Raw genomic sequence first — 20,918 nt, 5'->3', positions numbered from 1 at the left:
AGGAAACCAAACAAACAGCTCCCCTTGAGCCTGCTTTAGTCAGAAGGTACGACCATACTGGACTTCAGCAAAAATGTGATTGAAGCCTTCCTAGCTTATTTGAGAAAAGAGGATGAATTTACTTAAAGGACCAAACAAGAAAGAGCTTGATGGAGGAAAACAGGGTTGGATGCACTAAAATGTACAAAGTACAGAGGGTGAGTCACCTTTCCCTACAGGACTTCAAAAAAGTACCTGAGCTCATCAGACTTTTGCTCCAGGAGAATCTTCCTTGGATGCCAAGGGAATTGTGAAGTCTGTGTCCTAGCCAGCAGAGACGTAATGGAAACATTGCTGTAGAACTAGAGAGGGAGGGAGCCAGGAAGATGTCCCCGGCTTTCAGGAGTTGGCTGACGTCATGGACTAGGGGCCAGGCATCAGTTTTCTTACACTGGAGAGGCAGTGCTTGAAGGACAGCTAGAAGCAGTTGTCTGCTATATGCCAGACACAGCAACAAGCCCCTTTCTTGTGTGACTTTATTTCCCCCTGGGAATAGAGCCTCTCCATTCTCTGTGATCCCCAGATGCACACTGTGGCACCTAGCCCATGAGATCATTGAAATTTATTTACCTCATAAAAAAGTGCCCTGTGTCTATGATGTGCTGCTTCGTGAAAACTTGGTTTCAGCCTTTACAGAGCTCACTTACAATCTATAGACTAATAGCTGAATAAAGGGATGATAGATGCAAAATGGACTCTTTACTAATACAATTTTAGCAAAATTAAATTATTTGGAAAATAAGTGGTCTGGGGTTAGTTGCTGTCAATTTAAGATAGCAAGCATTATCCGAGAAGAGAGAGACTCACCTCAGTTAAGGAATTGCCTCCATCAGATTGTCCTGGGGACATGCCTTTGAGGCATTTTCTTGATGAATGATGCATTGGGAGGGACCAGCCCACTGTTAGTGGTCCTGGGTTGTATAAAGAAGCAAGTTGAGCAAGCCATGGAGAGCAAGCAGTGTTCCTCATGGGCTCTGTCTGCTTCAGTTCCTGCCTTGAGTGTCTGTCCTGAGCCCCCTTGAAGATACACTGTGACCTGTAAGTTGAAGTAAATTCTTTCTCCCCAGAAGTAATTTTTGGTCAGTGTTTTGTCACAGCAAGAGGGAAACAAACTAGAACAAGAGTCAGCTGTGGTGTTTATTTCTTTTGTCTAATTCTCAATACAGAGCACTTAGTCGGTGTTTCCCTTTTCCTTTCATCAGTTTCAATGAAGTGTGTGTGTGTGGGTGGGTGGGCGGGGTTTGTGTATGTGTATTCAAAATTGAACTTAGGGCCTTGTGCATGCAAGTCAAGCACTCAACCACTGAATCATAATTTCCTGCCTTTAATAATGTTGTATTGGTGAAATTATTAAGGCCACTCCACGTAGTTAAAAGGGAGGTTTATTTTGTGGGGTAACTTACAAGTGAAGGGATAGGTAACAGGGTCTGGGAAAGATGTGGCGCAGTCCGATGGTGGTCTCTGGAGAACTCTGCTCAGTCTAGCTCCAGCGTCCAGGGTCCAGGAACCAAGAGAGCCCATGCATCTGGATCTCGGGTCTTCAGCATCCTCTCTCAGCCCCGCCTTGTAGGCGTGACAGTTACCGAAGCCTCAATGGGGATTAGAACTTCCAGGTCAAAGCTGAAATAGCCAAATGAATGGAAACACATGAACTATGAACCAATGGCTGAGGGGCCCCCAACTGGATCAGGCCCTCTGAATGGGTGAGACATTTGATTGGCTTGATCTGTTTGGGAGGCATCCAGGCAGTGGGGCCGGGTCCTGTGCTCATTGCATGAGTTGGCTGTTTGAAACCTGGGGTTTAAGCAGGGTCGCTTGGCTCGGCCTGGGAGGAGGGGACTGGACCTGCCTGGACTGAGTCTACCAGGTTGATCTCAGTCCATGGGGGAGGCTTTGCCCTGGAGGAGGTGGGAATGGGGGGGTAGACTGGGGGGAAGGTGAGGGGGGCGGGAGGGGAGAGAACAAGGGAATCCATGGCTGATATGTAGAACCAAATTGTATTGTAAAATAAAATTGAAAAAAAAATTGAAAAAAAAAAACCTGGAATGGCTACCCACTACAATGATTTTTTTTGTTTGTTTGTTTTTTGTTTTGTTTTGTTTTGTTTTTCCTTCCTTCTCTTTAACCCAAGAACTTAAATGAGAAATCACGGTCTATAATTGCAGGTATGCTTCTGTCTTAGTCACTGCTCTACTGTTGTGAAGAGACACTGTAACCAAGGCAACTCTTAGAAAACAAAGCATTTAATGGGGGCTTGCTTACTGTTTCGGAGGTTCAGTCTATTATCATCATGGCAGAAAGCATGGCAGCAGGCATGGTGCTGGAGAAGTAGTTGAGAGCTACATCCTGATCCACAGGCAAAGAGAGAAACTCTGGGCATGGGCATGGGCTTTTGAAATTCCAAAACCCAGCCCGAATGATACATACATCTTAATCCTTATAATCCTTTCAAATAGTGCCACTCCCTGGTGACTAAGCATTCAAGTATATGAGCCTCTGGGGGCCCTTCTTATTCAAACCACCACAATCTTTTATAAAAAGGAGTAGATTTCTATGTAATGGATAAAGTTTAAGTGTTTGTTATACAAGAAATTTTGTAATTATGATAAGTAAGCCTTGCTCTTGGCTCAGTTCCATTCAAATGGGTCATCTTGTGGAAATCCAAACTTCGTTCCAGATAAAAGTAAAAGAACAGTACTCACACTCTAGTACTCCCCCCTCTCCTGTTTACCATTTGTTTGTTGGGCTGGCTCCTTTTCCAAAAGGGCCTTCCATTACTTGATGGGTTGAAATGTTTGCTGATGTCATTGACTATTTATTCTTCTTGCATTTACTCTTTGTGAAGGTACAAAAAACACTGTCATTTTAGGAACAAAAGATATCCAACAAATTCTGATTAAAAGTCAATTTGTGCACAATGTCAACATATATCTTATTTTGTGTTCTCCTACTTAGTCTGCCCCACATAGGACATGTCATAATTCTATGTTCTTTTTCAGTATCTTATTTTACTTCCTCATATTATGCACTCCTTTTGCCTTAGCAGTGGATCTCTCTGTTTTCTGTTGCCATCAAAAATCTGTGGAGTGGTGACCAAGCCTTCCATTAGTTTAGGTGGGCCATGATTTGCTCAGTGCTTTTCCTATAGGTGGCTTGTTTCTGTACTTTATGGCTTTCCCGAGGCTGGTTAGTTCGTGTTTTTCAGTTTGTTTCCCTATCTAGGGAAGGTATTTCCTCAAACACTGTGCCTTTTTGTTTGGACCTTATTGGTTGACCTTTATATGTAATAGTACTTCAAACAGAGAACCCACAAGTCTCCCTAGCACATTTTCTAATGAATATGGGGTGGGAAGGCTAGCCATTTGATTGTAGGCTGAATTGAAACTATTCAACTTAACGGTACTGGGTTTGCTAAATACTTCATTCATTATGCCCAGTGTTCTGTGCTTGCTGTTGGGGGACATCACTATTTCCTATGGAAATGATGGGTTACTTTAGTAGGAACACTATTTGTTCATGAAGGTTTCATGTGGGCTTTTATGGGTTTCATGTAGACTTTTCATAGAGATTTTTATGAATGAGATGGTCTTTGGACAGCAATTAGATCAAGAACTCTCCACCTTCATGAATGAAATTAGTGCTCTTATACATACAAGGACCAAAGCACACATGCTCCCTTCACATAAGGACACTGAGGTGCCATTCATGAGGAATGAGCCCTCAGTAGTCACAGCTTGCTAGAACCTGGATCTTTTGTGGCTTCAGTAGTATGAGCAAGGCATTTTTATATTTTTAAGTTGCTCAGCACATGGCCTTTCATGTAACAGTCCAAACAGTCCAGGATGGTTATTTCTGACACTTGATTTCTGGGACAGTGCACACGTGCTCACACACGTCATAGGTGATACATTGGAACCTGGGGACTAGAAAGTCAAGTTGAGATTGCCAGGTGGTCTTCAGCGTTTGTCTTAACTCTTCTCTGTTTTTTTTTTCTGTATTGTATCTGTTTTATAACGTTGTATCTTGTCCTTTTTCCCCCATATAAACTGTGTGTTTTTCCTTTGTATCATCTGTATTTTCTTATATACACTTAAGCCACACAGTCTTATAATCAGAATTCTGAGTCCTCTTTCCTTTTTGGAGGCACAAGATTTGGGCGATATTTTTTTCTCCTTTGAAGGGAGAGAATTCTTGCACTTGAGTAAATTTTAATTTTCTTCTCACTATCAAAAGTTCAAAGTTTTCTCCATTCCTTTTTCTTGCCTAATGATCCGATAGTCCTACAGTGTGAGGGACATCTCCCATGTGGACACAAAACTTGACCCTGATTTTTCATGTCCCAGACTGATGGGCCCACTGCTTGGTGTCTATTCTTTAGATGCTGAATGAACACCCCTTCTTTGGGAACCTTTCCTGACCCAGCCAACTAGGTCAGGCCAACCATCTTGTACTGTGGGGATAGCATGGACTTCTCTTGCTCAGAAGTCATTATAGTTCACAATCATGTATCAGTATAGTTACTCACTTAGGCTCTGCCTTTGCCATTCAGATCTAAGCTCTGGAAGGGCCAGGAGTCTCTGTTTTACTCATTTGCTTTCTTGAATCTGGTAGGCTAGGCACATAGTAGGCTCTCAGGAACTGCTTGTTGAATTGAATGGACCGTACCCCCCAGAAATGCTTTAGCCACCTGTGGCCATTCCTTGTCAGACGTGCTGAACCAATTCGCTGCCTCACAGGGATGAAGTTGAGTCTATACTTAGGACTGCCAGAGGCCAGTTTACTGAGTCATAGTAGAGAGGAAGAGAGGCAGTGCCTTGCATGAATTCTCAAGGGTGAGATAATTCTAGAAACAGTGCAGAGAAACTGGTAATAAAATGGGTAGCCAGGAGATGGGGATCAAGAAGAAACATAGAGGGAGGAAATATTTTAGGGCCAACAGCTCAGAACTCACAACAAGAAAGAACAATTGTCTCTTTCCTGTGGTCACTGGTGAGGTATGGGAGGCTTTTCTGAAAGGGATCATGAAAAGTCCACACCAGAAAGCTTGGGTGTGGCTTCTGAGGTGCTGCAGAAATGCCTTCCTTCATCTGCGAGTGTAATTGCTTGTGTCAGAGGCAAGAAGACTGAGGTCATTCTCCTTGCTAGAATTCAAGGTGTTGGGAGTGCTCACTCCTTCGCTATCCATTTCTGTTGTCATTTTTTCGATGTCATAGTAACAAGTTCCACAGTTAAAAATAAATTCCTTTCACAGCGTTTTAAACCAAGGAACTATGCAAAAAATATAATCAGTCACCTCATTCTCTTGAAATATATAACTGAAATAGCAATAAATAATCCACCAGTGTGGACAGGATGGAAGAAACAGAAGTGGAAGAAAGTTTAGCGTAAGGAAAAAATATAAAAATCTATTTATGGAAGGGTTTATTTTCATATTGCCTGGTTAATAATTAGTGACATCTTTTACTTTCTTCTATTTATAACCCTCTTCTTCCTTTTGCCATATAAAACTGTTCAATTTTTTAATAATTCACATGTGTAATAGCTCTGCTGCAGTCCTGAATGAGATAATCCCTTGTGACTGGTGTTCTTTGCTTCTGAGTTAGCCGCTTAATTCTAAAAATGACTCTTGGTTTGTATGATTCCAAACACAGCAAGAAGATAATAATAGGGATCCTGTACCAGCAGACACGGATCAATTTCCAAAAATGCAGTATAGCACATAGATTGGCACTGGGTTTTTAATTAAATAAAAACATGTTTTTAATGTTAGAATGAAAAACATCACAGAACAACTTAGAAAGCATGTGCTTTTCCTTTATATACTGGTCAAGTGGCCACAAGCTTTGGGAAAAAAAATTTTTTGTTTTGGCTTTTTGAAACAAGATCTTGAATAATAAAACCTGTCCAGCTTGGAACTCGCACTATAGATCAAGTTGGCTACAACTCTGAGCCATGCTCCTGCCTCTGCCTCCCAAGTGCTGGTGTAACATGTGTGTAACCACATGCCTGACTAAGCTTTGACAGCTTTGTTTTTAGATTCTCAATTCCACACATGATCTGGAAAGTAAAGAAATGAGCCGTGTCTTTACCCTAGCACACTACTCATTTTATTGGGCAGAAAGTCGGCCGTCTGCATAAATTCCTCACATGGCTTCATGTTTTTCTAGAGTGTCTTCTCCTTTTTCTTTTTTTTTTTTTTAATTTGGTTTTCTCAGATAGAGTTCTGAGTTTTGGTGCCTGTCCTGAATCTTACTCTGCAGACCATACTGGCCTTGAACTCACAGAGATCCTCCTGGCAATGCCTCCCGAGTGCTGGGATTAAAGGCGTGCGCCACCACTGCCCGGCTGAGTGCCTTCTCCTTAGAGAAGACATAGAACATCATTAATGACCCTCATATTTCCTTCACCACTGTTTGAACCTTAAGCACAATAAGGTAGTTTGGGATGCTCTGAGTGTTAGATAAGTGGAATCCTATCACACAGATCCTGACTAGCTTTGTTTACTTGAAGTTATCTTTATGAAATTCACACTTGTGTAGGGTTCATTTGTCCTATTTTCAACTTTCCATGCAGTATATACATTTCCATATCTACTTTCTTGTCAAAGACTGGGCTGTTCCAATTTTAGCTATTATTAATGGGGCTGCTATGAACAGTTTGGTTCTCATTTTGGGGTGCACATGCATTTTTGTTGAGTGTAAGAATGAAAATCTATGTCAGAAAAGCGCAACAGACAACCAATGGCTTCAGGGAGAAGATAAATTAGCTCTCCCAGGGATGAGCCCCTTAATTGGTTACCCAATGCACAGGGGCCATCACTAAAACCATAGACACACAGATAACAAAAATGAACTCAGCAGGTTGCATTTTGTACATTTATGCACATAGAAAAACACTTATGTGTAACATTAGTAATCACAGTAAAGGAGTCTATTAACGTGAAAGTGAGGGGGCACCCTGAAGGAGTTGGAGGGAAGGAGACTTGGGAGGGGCTGGAGGGAAGAATGGGGAGGGGTAAAATAATGTCATTATATTAATTTAAATGTATAATAAATAATCTGTGACAGGATTGAGCTTGAGGGGATGCTTCCCATGTTCAGGGTAGCTTTACCAAAATATTTTATGGATGCTTCCAATGTTCAGGGTAGCTTTACTAAAATATTTCATTGCTCAAGTGTCTTCTGAAACTTACTGATGCTTTACCTGTTGTTGCTATTATTCAGTTAGGGATTGTGTAGTGATACTGTGGTTTTGGTTAGTATGTCTTCAATGACTGTTGAAGTTGAGCATCTTATTTGTTGGTTATTTGTGTGATGATTTCAATGAGTTGCCTATTCTAGTCTTTCACTCAGGTTCCCAATGGAATGACTATTTTTGTTGCTGCTGTAGAACAAGAATTCCACATATGAGCATTTTTTGCAGGTATTATCTGTATTCAAATATAATTTTTCACATGGTCTTTCATCTTGTTTTTTCAATGCTTCTAGGTAAACAGGCATTATAAAGGAAGTTATCGGATTCTTTTTACAGTTATACAATGGCCTTTTAAAATATTGTGTCTATCTTAGCTTATAAAGATAGCCCATATTTTCAATTAAATGTATGTCTGTATGTCTGTGTTTCTTCCATTGTTTATACTTACAAATGATCTTCTATTGATTTTTGGTTTTGGTGGGAGATATCCCATGACCTTTTACTGAAATGGAATTCTCTTGCTATTTCATGGTAGTGTCACCTTGCCTGTGATGGGGCCATCTGCATGTGCCTCCCTTCAGGGCTCTCTGCCAATCTTTGTATCAGTGTGGCCCTGTTTTAACTATTTGACCTTTGTGATAAATTTTGATGTGTGTAGGTGTAACTAATTTAAATATATGCTACTTTTTCTAATTGCTATGGACATTCTGGATCTTTCTTTTTCTGTGTAATTTTTTAATGGGCATTCTAGCTCTAAAAAACAACAAAAATGAAAAACAATAAAATTTTAATGGGATTGTATCAAATTTGCAAATCAATCTAAGGAGAATTCTTATCTTGATAATAATGAAACTTCAAAACTATGAACATTGCTCATTTTTATTTATTTAGGCCTTTCTTATTTTTGTCAATGGAGTTTATAAGTTTTTGTATATAACTATCACACATCTTTTGTAAGGTCTACTGGTGGCCATCTAGTTTTGATGTTATGAATTCTATCTTTAAAATATTTTTTCTAGTGCACATGACAATATTTATATTGGCTTTCTATCCATTTTCTATACTAAATTCATTTATTAATTATCATTAGCTGTCTAATATTACGTTTTTGGAAAGATTTTTAATAGAAACTCCAAATGCCTTCTACAATTTCTATTTGATGTCATTTTAGTAAGCAGCCTTTTAAAAGAAGTTTGTTGATTTGTTGCAAATTGTAAAACTTTGACAAATGTTTTCACATAGTCTCTGAATTAAGAAACTTGCTTTCAGCTTTTTGTTTATCTGTAACAAGACTTTCTCTAATTTACTAACTTTCTCTAATTAGATGTTGTAGATGTCTTCAGTATTTTATCAGTCTTTCCACAGCTCTTTATCTTCTGTAGTGAATGGCTTTTTTTCATGTCTTTCTTCTTGAGATTAATAGAAGTTGGTGGTCACCATTTTCTCTTTTCCTAACTTAGGCATTCAAACCATTACATTTTCTTTTTTTTTCATTTTTTTTTTTTTTTTTTTTTTGGTTTTTCGAGACAGGGTTTCTCTGTGTAGCTTTGTGCCTTTCCTGGAACTCACTTGGTAGCCCAGGCTGGCCTCGAACTCACAGAGATCTGCCTGGCTCTGCCTCCCGAGTGCTGGGATTAAAGGCGTGCGCCACCACCACCCGGCCATTTTTCTTTATTAAAGAATTTTCTACTCACTCCACATGCTATCCACAGACCCCCCCCTCCTCCCTCCTCCCACCCCTCCAGCCAAGCCACCCCATATCCCCACATCCCCCAGATGGAGGTCTCCCATGGGGAGTCAGCAAAGCCCAGCACACTGAGCCTAGGCAGGTCCAAGCCCCTTCCCACTGCACCAAGGCTGTGCAAGGTGTCACACCACAGGCACTGGATTCCAGAAGCCTACCCATAGACCAGGGACAGATCCTGATCCCCTTGCCTGGGTGCCCCCCAAACAGATTGAGCCAAACAACTGTCTTCAGTATCCAGAGGGCCTAGTCCAGTCCCATGGGGGCTCTACAGCCACCAGTCCACAGTTCATGGGCTTCCACTAGTGTGGCCAGCTGGAGAGATGGCTCAGAGGTTAAGTACATTTTCTCTCTAGACACACCCATGTCTACACTCCCAAAATTTAATGCACTATCATTCATTCCAAAACATTTTATACTTTTCGTCTTCCACCTCCCCATTGCTCTTGTCCTTGGTTTTTTTCCTCGGTAAGTATGAAGTTCTTCAAGCACACTGTAGTGGACAGACCCCTCACATGCTAAGTCCTTGGCTCTGTGGGCACTGCCAGTGCTTACAGGTGTAAAACAGAGGTCAGTTTCTCAACGTTTTTTATTAATTGGGAAGAAAACGAGTTCAGAATACAGTATAAAGAGTATAATATAGGAATGTTTTTAGCCCTTGTTGGCCTGGAACTCACTAGGTAGACCAGGAAAGACTCAAACTCAAGAGGTCCACCTGCCTAAGCCTCCAGGGCTCTGGGACTAAAGGCATGCATCACCAAGCATGGCTGGTGCTATTATTTTGAAAAGGCTTCCTGGAAGTGGCATAATTTCTTTTACACAATAGACAATCATTCTTGAGGAATTGCATATCTTTTCTCCCTCATTTATTTTGAAGAGCATGTATTAAATACAGTACATATATGAAATTTTAAAATAAATTCAATTTAGTAAAAGAAAGAAATTCAGAAAGATGAAATATAAAAAGGCAAATTCTCTGGACAGATATCCTTCTAATATTTTTCTTTTGATTTTGGAGTATTTCATATTTTTGAGTCCTTTGTTCACTGATCACAGAGAGTTGATGAGACCTAGGTTTCCTGACTTTTCAAGTTTGCTTATATTGTAGTGTGGTGGGCAAATTCTCATGAAAAATAATAGTTTTTAATGTTAATCAAGCATCACCAATATTTCAATGGGATATATTACAAATTCTTGAAGTATGTATCTTACCCTTTCAAGGTCATCACCATGACCTTCTCTAGCAAACTTTCTCTGCATTAATTACTTTATGGTAACTACTAATTTCACCAGATACCATAGGGACAACATTTACTTGTGTTCTTGGAGAGTTCCTCCTGCAGATTTTGCATATGTTCCTCTTCTAGTTCCATGCTGTTGTCAGTTTTTTCTTTTCATTTTTAGACTTTAAACAGTGTGCTTTGTTATCATGTTTCATATGAAGCTTCTATTTAAATTTTCCATTAATGTAATATGTTTTCCCATGGAGTTTATTAAACAGTACATTTTCTCTGCTACATCTACTTACCTATTTATCACACAGCTTTCTTGCTCTCTGATCCATGTCTGGGCTTTCAAGATCATCCCTTTGATCTTTGAAAACAAAGTAAACATCAAACCTATTGGTTACTTAAAAGTAAATGCATTTATACTAGTGTGTGTGTGTTGCTGCTCATGTGTGCATGGGTGTGGATCCATCAATGGGAAATCTACCAGTGGCCACATCCTCAATAGAAAATGATTGTCCCTCTCCTAGCTTCTATCCATGGCCAATAGCATGTCAGTATGGGGCGGGACCTGGAAATCTTCTGATCATCTATCTCATTGTGCTAGGATTTGGACCTACTTGATCTTGCATAGATCTTGTGCAAGTAACTAGAGCTGCTATGTGTTTATGGTTGAGATAGCAATATAATGCCCGGAAGCATTTCACAGAACTCCTCCCCATCTTCCAGCTCCTCGATACCCTGTTTGTCTTCTCTTCCACTAGGTCCTCTTTACTCTTCATGCCCTTTTCTTCTTAGATTGTACCAGGTTAGCTCTGCTGCACTGGAGCACCCACTCAGAGAAAGGGTCTAAAGTTCAGTCATTTCTTGGAGGATAAGACAGTGTGCAGTTTAATATGGAACAGTATTAAGATCTATCATCCAGGCCAGTTAATACCACAGAATAACTCAATCACAGCGTTAAAACAAATACGTATCTGAAAATGGCTAGCTTGCATTACAAATTATGGTAGTTAATTCGACTATCCAGCTTAACATTTCAATATCTCCTAGAGTAATTACGAAAATGCAGGCCCTAGGAGACCTCTTCCAACTTAATGTGATAAGGTATTTGGGTGCGAACCTTGAGAACTTAGTGACTCAAGCACACAAAAATATTGGAGAGACAACTGTTTTTCTTGCATATTTTCCCTTTAATATTGGCTATCATGACAGCTGCTTTAACTGAAAAATTATAATGTGTACTGAGTCACTCTCTAGCATGCATAAATATCAACATCGTTTGTATGATTTAGTGTGAAGAGGAGGTCTTTAGGAGCACGATCTCATAGCTATCTTTGGCAAAATCCTGCACATGTTCTATGTATGGTAGCGAGGCTTGCATTATCCAGACATTGACCCCTGGAAGTAATTTCTTTGATTTGACTTATGATGGTTTTGCTATCAAATCACTTTTTTGGAGGAGTGAAGCCATCTGTGTATGTCTTATAAGCTATACTTGTATCAAACATTTTTCATCAATTTTGATGTATAAATATATAATGCTCTCTGCTACTTTTTTAAGTCCTGCACTGCACCACAGTTGTTTGTGTGTCAAAGAAGGTCTTTGGCATGTGACAGAACTGATTTGTAATTTTTTTAAAGGAACGCTAGCAGTTCATAAGATTTTTTTAACTATAACTTCAGTATTTAACCCTATGAATTCTTATATTCTCATCCATGCATATTAAGTTATAAAACTTGTCCTTTATTCCACAGGCTTACTTTGTATAATCACTCCTCTATCAATGTACTGTAGTTTGGTTTTTCATGAAGTTAATATATATAATACAAAAATTAAATAATATGGTGTTCACTGTTTGGGCAACTCACATGGATGTATATTAGGTGTATCTTGTTTCATATAATAGCAAGTAGTTTCTCTTGTATAATGAAATTTTATGACAACTTATTCATCCAACCCAATTTCCAGTTTTAGGTCTCATACATAGCTATGGTATTCTTATTATGTATAAGGATAGGTTTATATATGGGCTTCTTTTTTTTTTACACAGGAGTAAAGTTGATGTGTCATAAGAGGGATGTGTGTGTTTATTCAATATGTATGTAATATCAGTTATCTTTCACCATCTTGTCCTTGTATATGTTCCTACACACAGAGTAAGATAAGTATATGTATATAAGATAACCGTGTGTGTGTGTGTGTGTGTGTGTGTGTGTGTGTGTGTGTGTGTGTATGGTTTTACAAGACAGGGTTTCTCTGTGTAGCCCTAGCTGCCCTGGAACTAGCTCTGTAGACCAGGCTATTCTCAAACTTACAGAGATCTGCCTGCCTCTGCCTCCCAAGTGCTGAAATTAAAGGCATGCACCACCACCACCTGACAGTAGATATATTTCATCTGGCTTTAATTTTATTTTTTCAGATGAATGTACTGAGGAACTACACATAAACCATACATACATGTGCATGCACATGCACAGGTTTTTTAGAATGTTGTTTGAGGATTTTTGTCTATGTAGTATGACTTCATGGATGTTGGATTACTGCTGCCTGAGGGGCCATCCTCCAGCAGCACAGAGCTTGAAAGGAATCCACAGAGTTAGCACATACTAGACTTTTCTATCTGAGGAGGTTAGGGGAAAGGATACTCACAGTCTGTCTTGATGGTTTCCTTCTTTATTCTCTATTCTTTCTACTGTAAAATTTTTTCTACAGCTTATATACACCAACAAAGTTTTTCAAGCAATGTAGGAATTACAGTGTGGTTATATCTATTTTTCAAGTGAATGATTATGATGAATACAAGTACAAACATGTTTTTCATCTCCCTAACATGATTAAACATTAAACATGTATTACAGGTGAAAAACAAATTATCTCAAGAACCTACATACATTCATACCCAAGCAATGTGTTATAGATTAATCAGGTCTGTTATTGGCAGGCAGCAATTTGCAGTTACAAAGAAAGGGCCAATTACTTTATTATTTATCTTGAAAGGTAATCTTATAAGGAATCTTAAAGGAATCACAAACCTAAACTTTTATATATAAAAAAAGAATCAGCCGGGCGGTGGTGGCGCACGCCTTTAGTCCCAGCACTCGGGAGGCAGAGCCAGGCGGATCTCTGTGAGTTCGAGGCCAGCCTGGACTACCAAGTGAGTCCCAGGAAAGGCGCAAAGCTACACAGAGAAACCCTGTCTCGAAAAACAAAAAAAAAAACAAAAAAAAAAAAAAAAGAATCAGTCAGCTCTACTTTAAATCTTTAGGGTACATACACACTCATCAATAGTTTATTATATCAGGAGATTGAGGACAGGAATGGGTACAAGGAATTAATCATCACCTTTTGTCATCAACCAATTCCAGCAAGAAAGGCACGTCAGCTAATGATAATTAGGCTTTGTTCTTGTTGCCTGGCCTTACTGAGTTTCCCTGGCCTAAGCTCATGTGTTCTAGCTGTGTGACACTTCTTTGTATATATTTTTATTTATCAAAACTCTGTATAAACTAATATTATTATCAATCAGGCAGTATAGCTTAGGACAGAATCATCTTCATGATAATCCACAGGTAAAAATGCCCAGTGGAACAGGATGTTTTCATGAGATAAACACACTACATTATAGGCAGTGGGGATCTCCCCATACTCATTCACACCATGCCAGATACCAGAGAAAGATAGCAGCAGCAAACATGTAAAATCACAGCAGAAGCAAAAGACATACTGGGGTCTATGGTCTATTATCCAGAAAGTCAGGACACAAAGTCAAGGCCTGGAACCCGGAGGTATGAGTAGATGCACAGTACATGGTGCATAGTGCTGTTTCCTGGCTTGATCCTCCTGGCTTGCTCATTTTGTTTTCTTATAGCACCCATGACTGCCAGCTCAGAGATGGCATCACCCACAGTGAACTAGCCCCTCCTACATCAATTATCAATCAAGAAAATGCATCATAGGCTTCCTCACAGGCTGACCTGATGGGGACATTTTCTTAGTTGAGGTTATCTTTTCCTAAATGACTTCAGCTTATGTCAAGTTGACACAAAACTACCTATCATAGGGTGTTAAAAATTCTAATGAGTAGGCAAACTGGCAGTGAAAAATGAATGGTGATAAATAACTGAGTTTGGTAAATTTTTATGCAAAATGTAAAATATCGTGTGATTCAGGTTGAGTATCCTTTAATCCAAAGTGCTTGATACTAGGAATGTTTAAGACTTGGGGATATTTTAAGACTTTGGGATATTTGCATAGGTTTTCCAGGACAAATGTCTCAAGCCCTAACATAAAAATCTAATATCTAAAATGTTCCAAAAAGCTTCAGGGGTTTTTTTTGTTTTTGTTTTTTATCCACCAATTAGAGATACTGGACCTGTATAATTTTGTATGACTCTGTGTATTACAACATTAACAGAGCTGTGTGCCCACCCTTGGATATGTAAATTGGGTTAGTTTCCCTTTTTATTAGCATATATTATACACAATAATCCATCTTAATTGTCATACATGCATATAATTTATTTTGATCACGTTCACCTCATTACCCTTCTCTAGTCCTCTTTTCCACTCCTGCTGATGCCTGTTCTCTTCGTAATTAGTCCCCTTTGATGTCTCATTTATTTAGTTACCCAGTGAATTTAATTACAGTTACTTGCCATGAGCATGGGTGGGTGGATGTTATTTTCAGGACCATGGGTAACTTACCAGTGGCTACATTACTCAAGAGAATGTCTCCCCTTCTTGCAGCAGCTATCTTGTATTGCATGACTAAGAAGGGGGCTCACCCCGGGTAAGGCTAATTCTCTCTCAGCAGTCATTAGTTGCCTGTAATTCTTTATCTGGGGGTTGGAGCCTGTGAGACTTCCACATTAGCGTGTCTGTTGATACAGACAGGTGTAGCTCTCACCCCTCATCAAAGAAGCTTCCCCTACAGCAAATGGAGACCATAAAGAAAACCTCAACCAGACACAGTGCAGATATCAGTAGATCATGGGGATCCTTGTCACAATGGATACAGCTACAATACAACCACTGCGCCTAGGGCCCAGAGAACATCACGGAAGAGCTGTAGGATGATTGTAAGAGTGAGAGGACCAAGAAGACTGTTGGGAGACTGGGTTTCCTAGAAGTGACTACCTAAACAAGATCTGAACAATTACAATATCAATCGGTCTTCATTTTCTATAAACCTACCGAATTCACTTACTGGTTATTTACCTATTTGCTTAACAGACATTTATTGATGACTTCCTATATATTAACATAATTATTTTATTTTTAATATTTTAGTTGAATTTTTCTCCTACCTTTCCTCTCTCTAGCCCTAAATACGTACATGCATGCGTGCATACATATGTAACAGTAGTAATCAAAGACATAGAGGCTTTAAACAACATTACTTTCTAAGTACATTTACCATTTAAAAAGTGGATTCAGTTCTTAATTTTTTAAAAAATACCAATATATTCTACATTTCAGGAACATTTACTTTTGTCTCTCAGCCAAAATGCCATGGAATTATTATAGGAATTCAAACATAGATATGGCAATGGTATGCAAATTTACAGTTAGTGAAGTGGCTGAGTGAGTAAAAGCACTTGCTAGGCAAGCGTGAGGACCTGGGTTCAGATCCCCAGACCCAACCCAAAAGGCTGAATGCACAGCATGAATACCCGCAATCTCAACGTTTCTACAGGGAGAAGGGAAATAGAGATTGTAGACTCCCCTGAGGTTTGCATGCTAAGTCCTCTGGCAAATGCAGTGGGAAAACAGCATAGATGTCTTATCTCAAAGAAGGTGAAGGCAAGAACCAGCACCTGAGGTCCTCCAGTGACCTCTCCATGTGCACCATGGCACGCACACGGCTATACTCTCTCTCTCTCTCTCTCTCTCTCTCTCTCTCTCTCTCTCTCTCTCACACACACACACACACACACACACACACACACACACACACATGCACGCACGCACACATAATTCATACATCACAGGCCCCTTATTTAAGCTTAACTATGCTGTAATACTCTACAGCACACCCCTAGTTTTAGTTTTCTTATGTAATGTTATGTGCTTTGATTCTTTATTCTACCAAGATCTTATTCTCATGTCTGTTGAACTAAATGAAAAAATGTAACAAATGAATTTTCCTTATGGGGGGCCTAAAGTTTTTACTTTATGAACTTTAGTTATGAGTGTTCTGGGAATGATGAGATGAGGTGAAATAGGGAAAACTTTGAATTGTTCTTTAAAGATTTTTTGAGATATCTTTTTTTTTTTTCCAGGCAAACTACTGTGTAGCCTAATGAAATCAAGTAATGGTGCTGACAGTGGTGGTGGTGGTGATGATAATGATGGTGATATTTTGTGGTGGTGGTGGTAATGATGATATGATAGTAGAGTTTGTTGAGGTAGTAGGGGTGGTGGTGATGATGGTGATGATGATGGTGAGAGTAGAGTTTGTGGTGGTGATGATGGTGATGAGGGTGGTGGTAATAATGGTGGTGTTTTGGGTGGTGGTTGAGGTGAAGATGATGATGATGATGATGACGGTGATGAAAAACAGATTAACTGTTCTAAAGAAATAATAAAACTAGTGTGCAATTGGAGATAATACAGAATATGGGTATTTGGTTAAATTTTTGGCCAATTTCAAAATATCCCTAGTGAAAAAGGAAATCATTACTAGACGTTCTTGGAGTAACATATAAAGAGGATAATTTAAACAGTCAAATCTAGGATGATTATAGAAGGCAGAAAATTGGAAGAGACCTGGGTATGATACTGGATATAGAAATGCTGGTATGATGACAACTATAAAAACAATACACCTAAAGAATTACCAGACTTCAGCATGGATATGACAGGTCAAATACCATAAAAAATGATCTCAGGCTTTTTAGTACTTGGAAATATACAAGATTGTTAGAGGGGCTGATTCTGTGAGGTAAAGTAATTCTTTGAAAAGATCCTGGAAGGCACTGTGGGGTCAGTGTCCTTTAATGTCCTCAGGGCACAGAGATCATGAACTTCTCAGCCAATGGGTGAAAAGAACAGAATCTTACAAGGAAGAACCATCCCAAAGTATCCCTCAAAAGCAGAAGGATGAACTGTGGAGTTGAATGACTGCATGAGTAAAGAGAATGTGTACAGATACACTGTTGGAAAAAAAATAGCCCAGGGAGGCAGAGAATCTCTTATGAAGAAGGCAACTGAAATCTTGATTTAGCTTGGGTCTGTACAGAAGTAACTTCACAGACTGGGCCCCAAATTGAGAGGGGTGTGGTGGGGAGTGGAATGTGTTAAACTGTAGACCAGACAAAATATATGCTCTTCTAGGACTTGTCTAAGCAAGTGCTTAGAGTAGCTCATAGTGTATAAAAATGTGACTTGAGAGCATCTGCCATGTAGTAGATGTTCAGTGTATATTAAGTGGATAAACGAACTGTTTATTACCTTTGTCTTGCACACATCCTATGATTTTGGTGTATTTAATGAATGTGTGTCATAGGTGATCTTAGTAAAAGAGATAAAGAGACTAGGAAACCGCTAGCCAAGTTGCAGATATCCCTGAAGGATGCAGGAGGAGAAAATAGAGGTTCCCAGAAACTCTGTAAAAGTGAAGAATTACAAAAACAGAATTCCAAAGGTGGGAGGATCTTACAACTAAGAAACCCAAACCTATTACTGCATGGATATGCATTTGAAGGCCAGTTTTGTTAAATAACTTACCATATATATGTCAAGGTCCCGTTCCAGGAAATTCAAACCACACTAGCTATTTTAAGCATGAAAGGATTTAATGTAAAGAATTAAATGCACATTAAATTTTTGGAAGGATTGCAGGAGTAGCTTCTAGTCTTTGGATCTAGGATGGCTGCCCAGAAGGGGAAAGCAGATTGGCCCACCCATGTGCTGTTATTGTTGCAAAAGTCAGAGAACAGGAGAAAAAGATGAAGTCTCCTGATGTTCCCTCAAGACGCTGTTCAAGGGTAATAAAGCACTGTTTCTGTTCCTCTCCTCCCTTGCAGGATCCACTCAGCTGGTACTTAACCTAGGCCCCTGAGAGACTAGGCTTTCTCCAGGGACTAGTTCCCTGATGAGTTTATCCAGTCCCAGATACTCAGCCCTAAACACAGGTACATAAGAGCAAAACGAAATGGGCCGAGTGGGAAGGGAGGGCTTGAGAGGGTATGTGTGTGTGTGTGTGTGTGTGTGTGTGTGTGTGTGTGTGTGTGTAGCAATACTAATTAAAAATAGGTTCTGAATTTGAGAGGGTTGTGGGGATACTGAAGGAGTTGGAGGAGGGGGAGAAGGCATGGAAATTATGTAAATGTAGTATTCATAGATAAAATTCTTGAAAAAATAAAGATTTTTGAAGTAAAAATTGCCACAAATCTTTTAAATTATAAAACCATGAATTTAGATAGAAGAGGACCCACTTGTCCCATGAGTCATTGTTACTCACTTTCTTATTCCATGAAGGTTCATTCTGAGTTTCTTATTGTTCTTGTTGACTTTAAGAGAGGGCCCACAGTGAACCTGAATGTATGAAATTCTTGCCTTCGCCACTGTAGCAACTGTTAAAGGCTCACCTCAATTTTCTATCATCTGAATGTGATTTTTACAGGCCTGGTTCTTTAAAAAAGTGCAGTGCCAAATATAGTCAGTAGATATTTCAAATATCCCATTCTTTGGACTAAGGTGTTTGTTATGGTTGACATTTCTTGAATGGCTTCCATGTTTGTGCTGTGTATCCCCTAAGCAGGCTGCACCACCCCCAACTCTTGGAAGCAGGTTTTCTCCAAATACATTTACAATACCTTTTGGCTCAGATAGTTTTTAATCAACCACAAAATTCCTGTCTGTTTATGAGAAAAGTGAATATAAATCTTTGAGGTTCACTGAGTGCCACTCAGCCCTCACTTCTCTGCTTTCTACACAATGCTGTCAGTGTCAACACATGGTCACGAATATTTTACATCTGACCAAACCTGCTTTTTACTATGAGAATATTGCCAGGGCTTATGCTGAGCATTCCACTGTTACCTGGTTTCCACAGATCTGAATAGACTGTATATGCAGTCACTAGGGAAATGCTGGTTGTGAATTCTAAGTCATGTTACTGATACAGAGAAAGCCAGTACTCCTAAGCCACCAGACACTCATGGCAAAGCCAAATCCAAGTGGCCTTCCAGTCCTGGCCAAGATGGAACCACATAGAGTAGCTCATCTTCCTGCTTGCAACAAACAGAAATGGACAAAATATATGAAAAAAAAACAATGTACACGATAGTGGATATCAAACAGTGAATCAGAATGACTCCAAGAGATGAGGGTTGAAAAAAGAGGGGGTGGGGTGTTCAGGAATACCTGGACTTACTGGCCTAAGGATTTCTAGTCTGAGTCTCAGGGAATGAGAATGTAGGTAAAGCCTGAACAATTTCTAGAACTGAGACGTCAGAGCTGAGAGTCACATGACTGAAGATGAGTGAAGAGGGATGGACACAAAGATACAATTCTACAGATCTACACAGAGTCCTTTGTCTTCTGTAGCTGAGTTCTGATTGGTGCTCACATTTGTGGAAATAGGCAAAGCTTAGAAAATCCCCACCTGACTGGAGTAGAGGTAACAGTGCCACTTCTACAAGGAGCAACATGTTGCAGGTCAGACTGTAGCTTCTCAGGATTCCCACAGCACTGGAGGATGCCCAGAATGGGTGTGCCTCAGTAGCAGTCATTAACTCTAGATGGAGGCTACTTTGGCTCTGCCTAATAAATCTTACACATAACACTCAAAAAGAACAAACTGTTTTCATGTCATTTAACTGCATCCAAGGGGAAGCTCAAGAATATTTATAGGAAGACAAATATATCCAGCAGCCAAAAAGATAAAATTTACAATGTTGGCTTGCTTAATCAAAAATTACCAAGTATGCAAAGCAGCAGAAAAATGCAACCCATAAATAATGACAAAAAGCAGTTTTTTGAAACCGGCCCAGAATTGACAGGAATGTTAGAATTAGCAGACAAAAACATTAAAAACCCCATTAAGCAAAAATAGTTTCTCAAAGCTTGTAAGTTATTTTTTTTAAATCTGCCTCCCCTTTTCCCCGTTCCCCTGCACCTTCTCTGTCTCTCTTGGCCTTTGTGGCTTTCCCCAAGTCACAAGTGGGAGGTCAGCACTGCTGAACTGGGAGCTCATCTCGTAGCCCGTTCAGTTCCCTTATGACTCCTTCACTGTGGACTTCAGTTGTCACAACCTTAATGGCTTAAGGCTATACCCAGCATTTTTGGTTCTTGTAGGTCAGAAGTCTGAGGTCCTAGACAAGTTCTATGTCTAGTACATCATAAAACCAAAATCAAAAACTAGCCAAGTAGACTCAGAGTATGTGTATGTGTGTGTGTTACTAATGACTGAACCTCTACCAATGAACTATATCCCTAGACTTCTTTCTTACTTTTTCCTTTGAGATGAGTTCTCATTAAATTGCTCAGGCTGGCTTTGAACTCACCCTGTAGCCTGGCCTGGTTAGGACCTTGGACTTTCTTGTGTCCGTCCTGTTTCAGCCTCCCTACTAGAGTAGCTGGAATGATAGCCCTGACTTGATCTCTGATCTGGAGGCACTGGTTAATAATACTATTGTAGAATTGTTCGGAATGTTGGCAGAATTCTGTTCCTTGTTCTTGTAGTCCTGGAATGTCTGTTTTTTGG

General features: G+C 39.7%; 1 protein-coding gene and 1 long non-coding RNA gene across 3 annotated transcripts in view; one reads left to right on the top strand and one right to left on the bottom strand.

Annotated features, from left to right (window-relative positions):
• Adamts3 (ADAM metallopeptidase with thrombospondin type 1 motif 3) overlaps positions 1-20,918 on the top strand; it is a 220,030-nt gene that overhangs the window by 142,988 nt on the left and 56,124 nt on the right. The gene's annotated exons all lie outside the window — the stretch shown is intronic.
• On the bottom strand, positions 1,406-20,827 carry LOC131920764 (uncharacterized). The gene is made up of 3 exons (XR_009381761.1): positions 20,719-20,827; positions 10,506-10,570; positions 1,406-1,659 (listed from the first exon to the last, which is right to left on the bottom strand). It is a non-coding gene; the product is annotated as an uncharacterized LOC131920764 (long non-coding RNA).

This window comes from Peromyscus eremicus, chromosome 10 (assembly GCF_949786415.1).
Source record: "Peromyscus eremicus chromosome 10, PerEre_H2_v1, whole genome shotgun sequence".
Classification (NCBI taxonomy): Eukaryota; Metazoa; Chordata; class Mammalia; order Rodentia; family Cricetidae; genus Peromyscus; species Peromyscus eremicus.
Note: the sequence above shows the minus strand (reverse complement) of the source record. Positions and strands in the feature narration are given on the sequence as shown.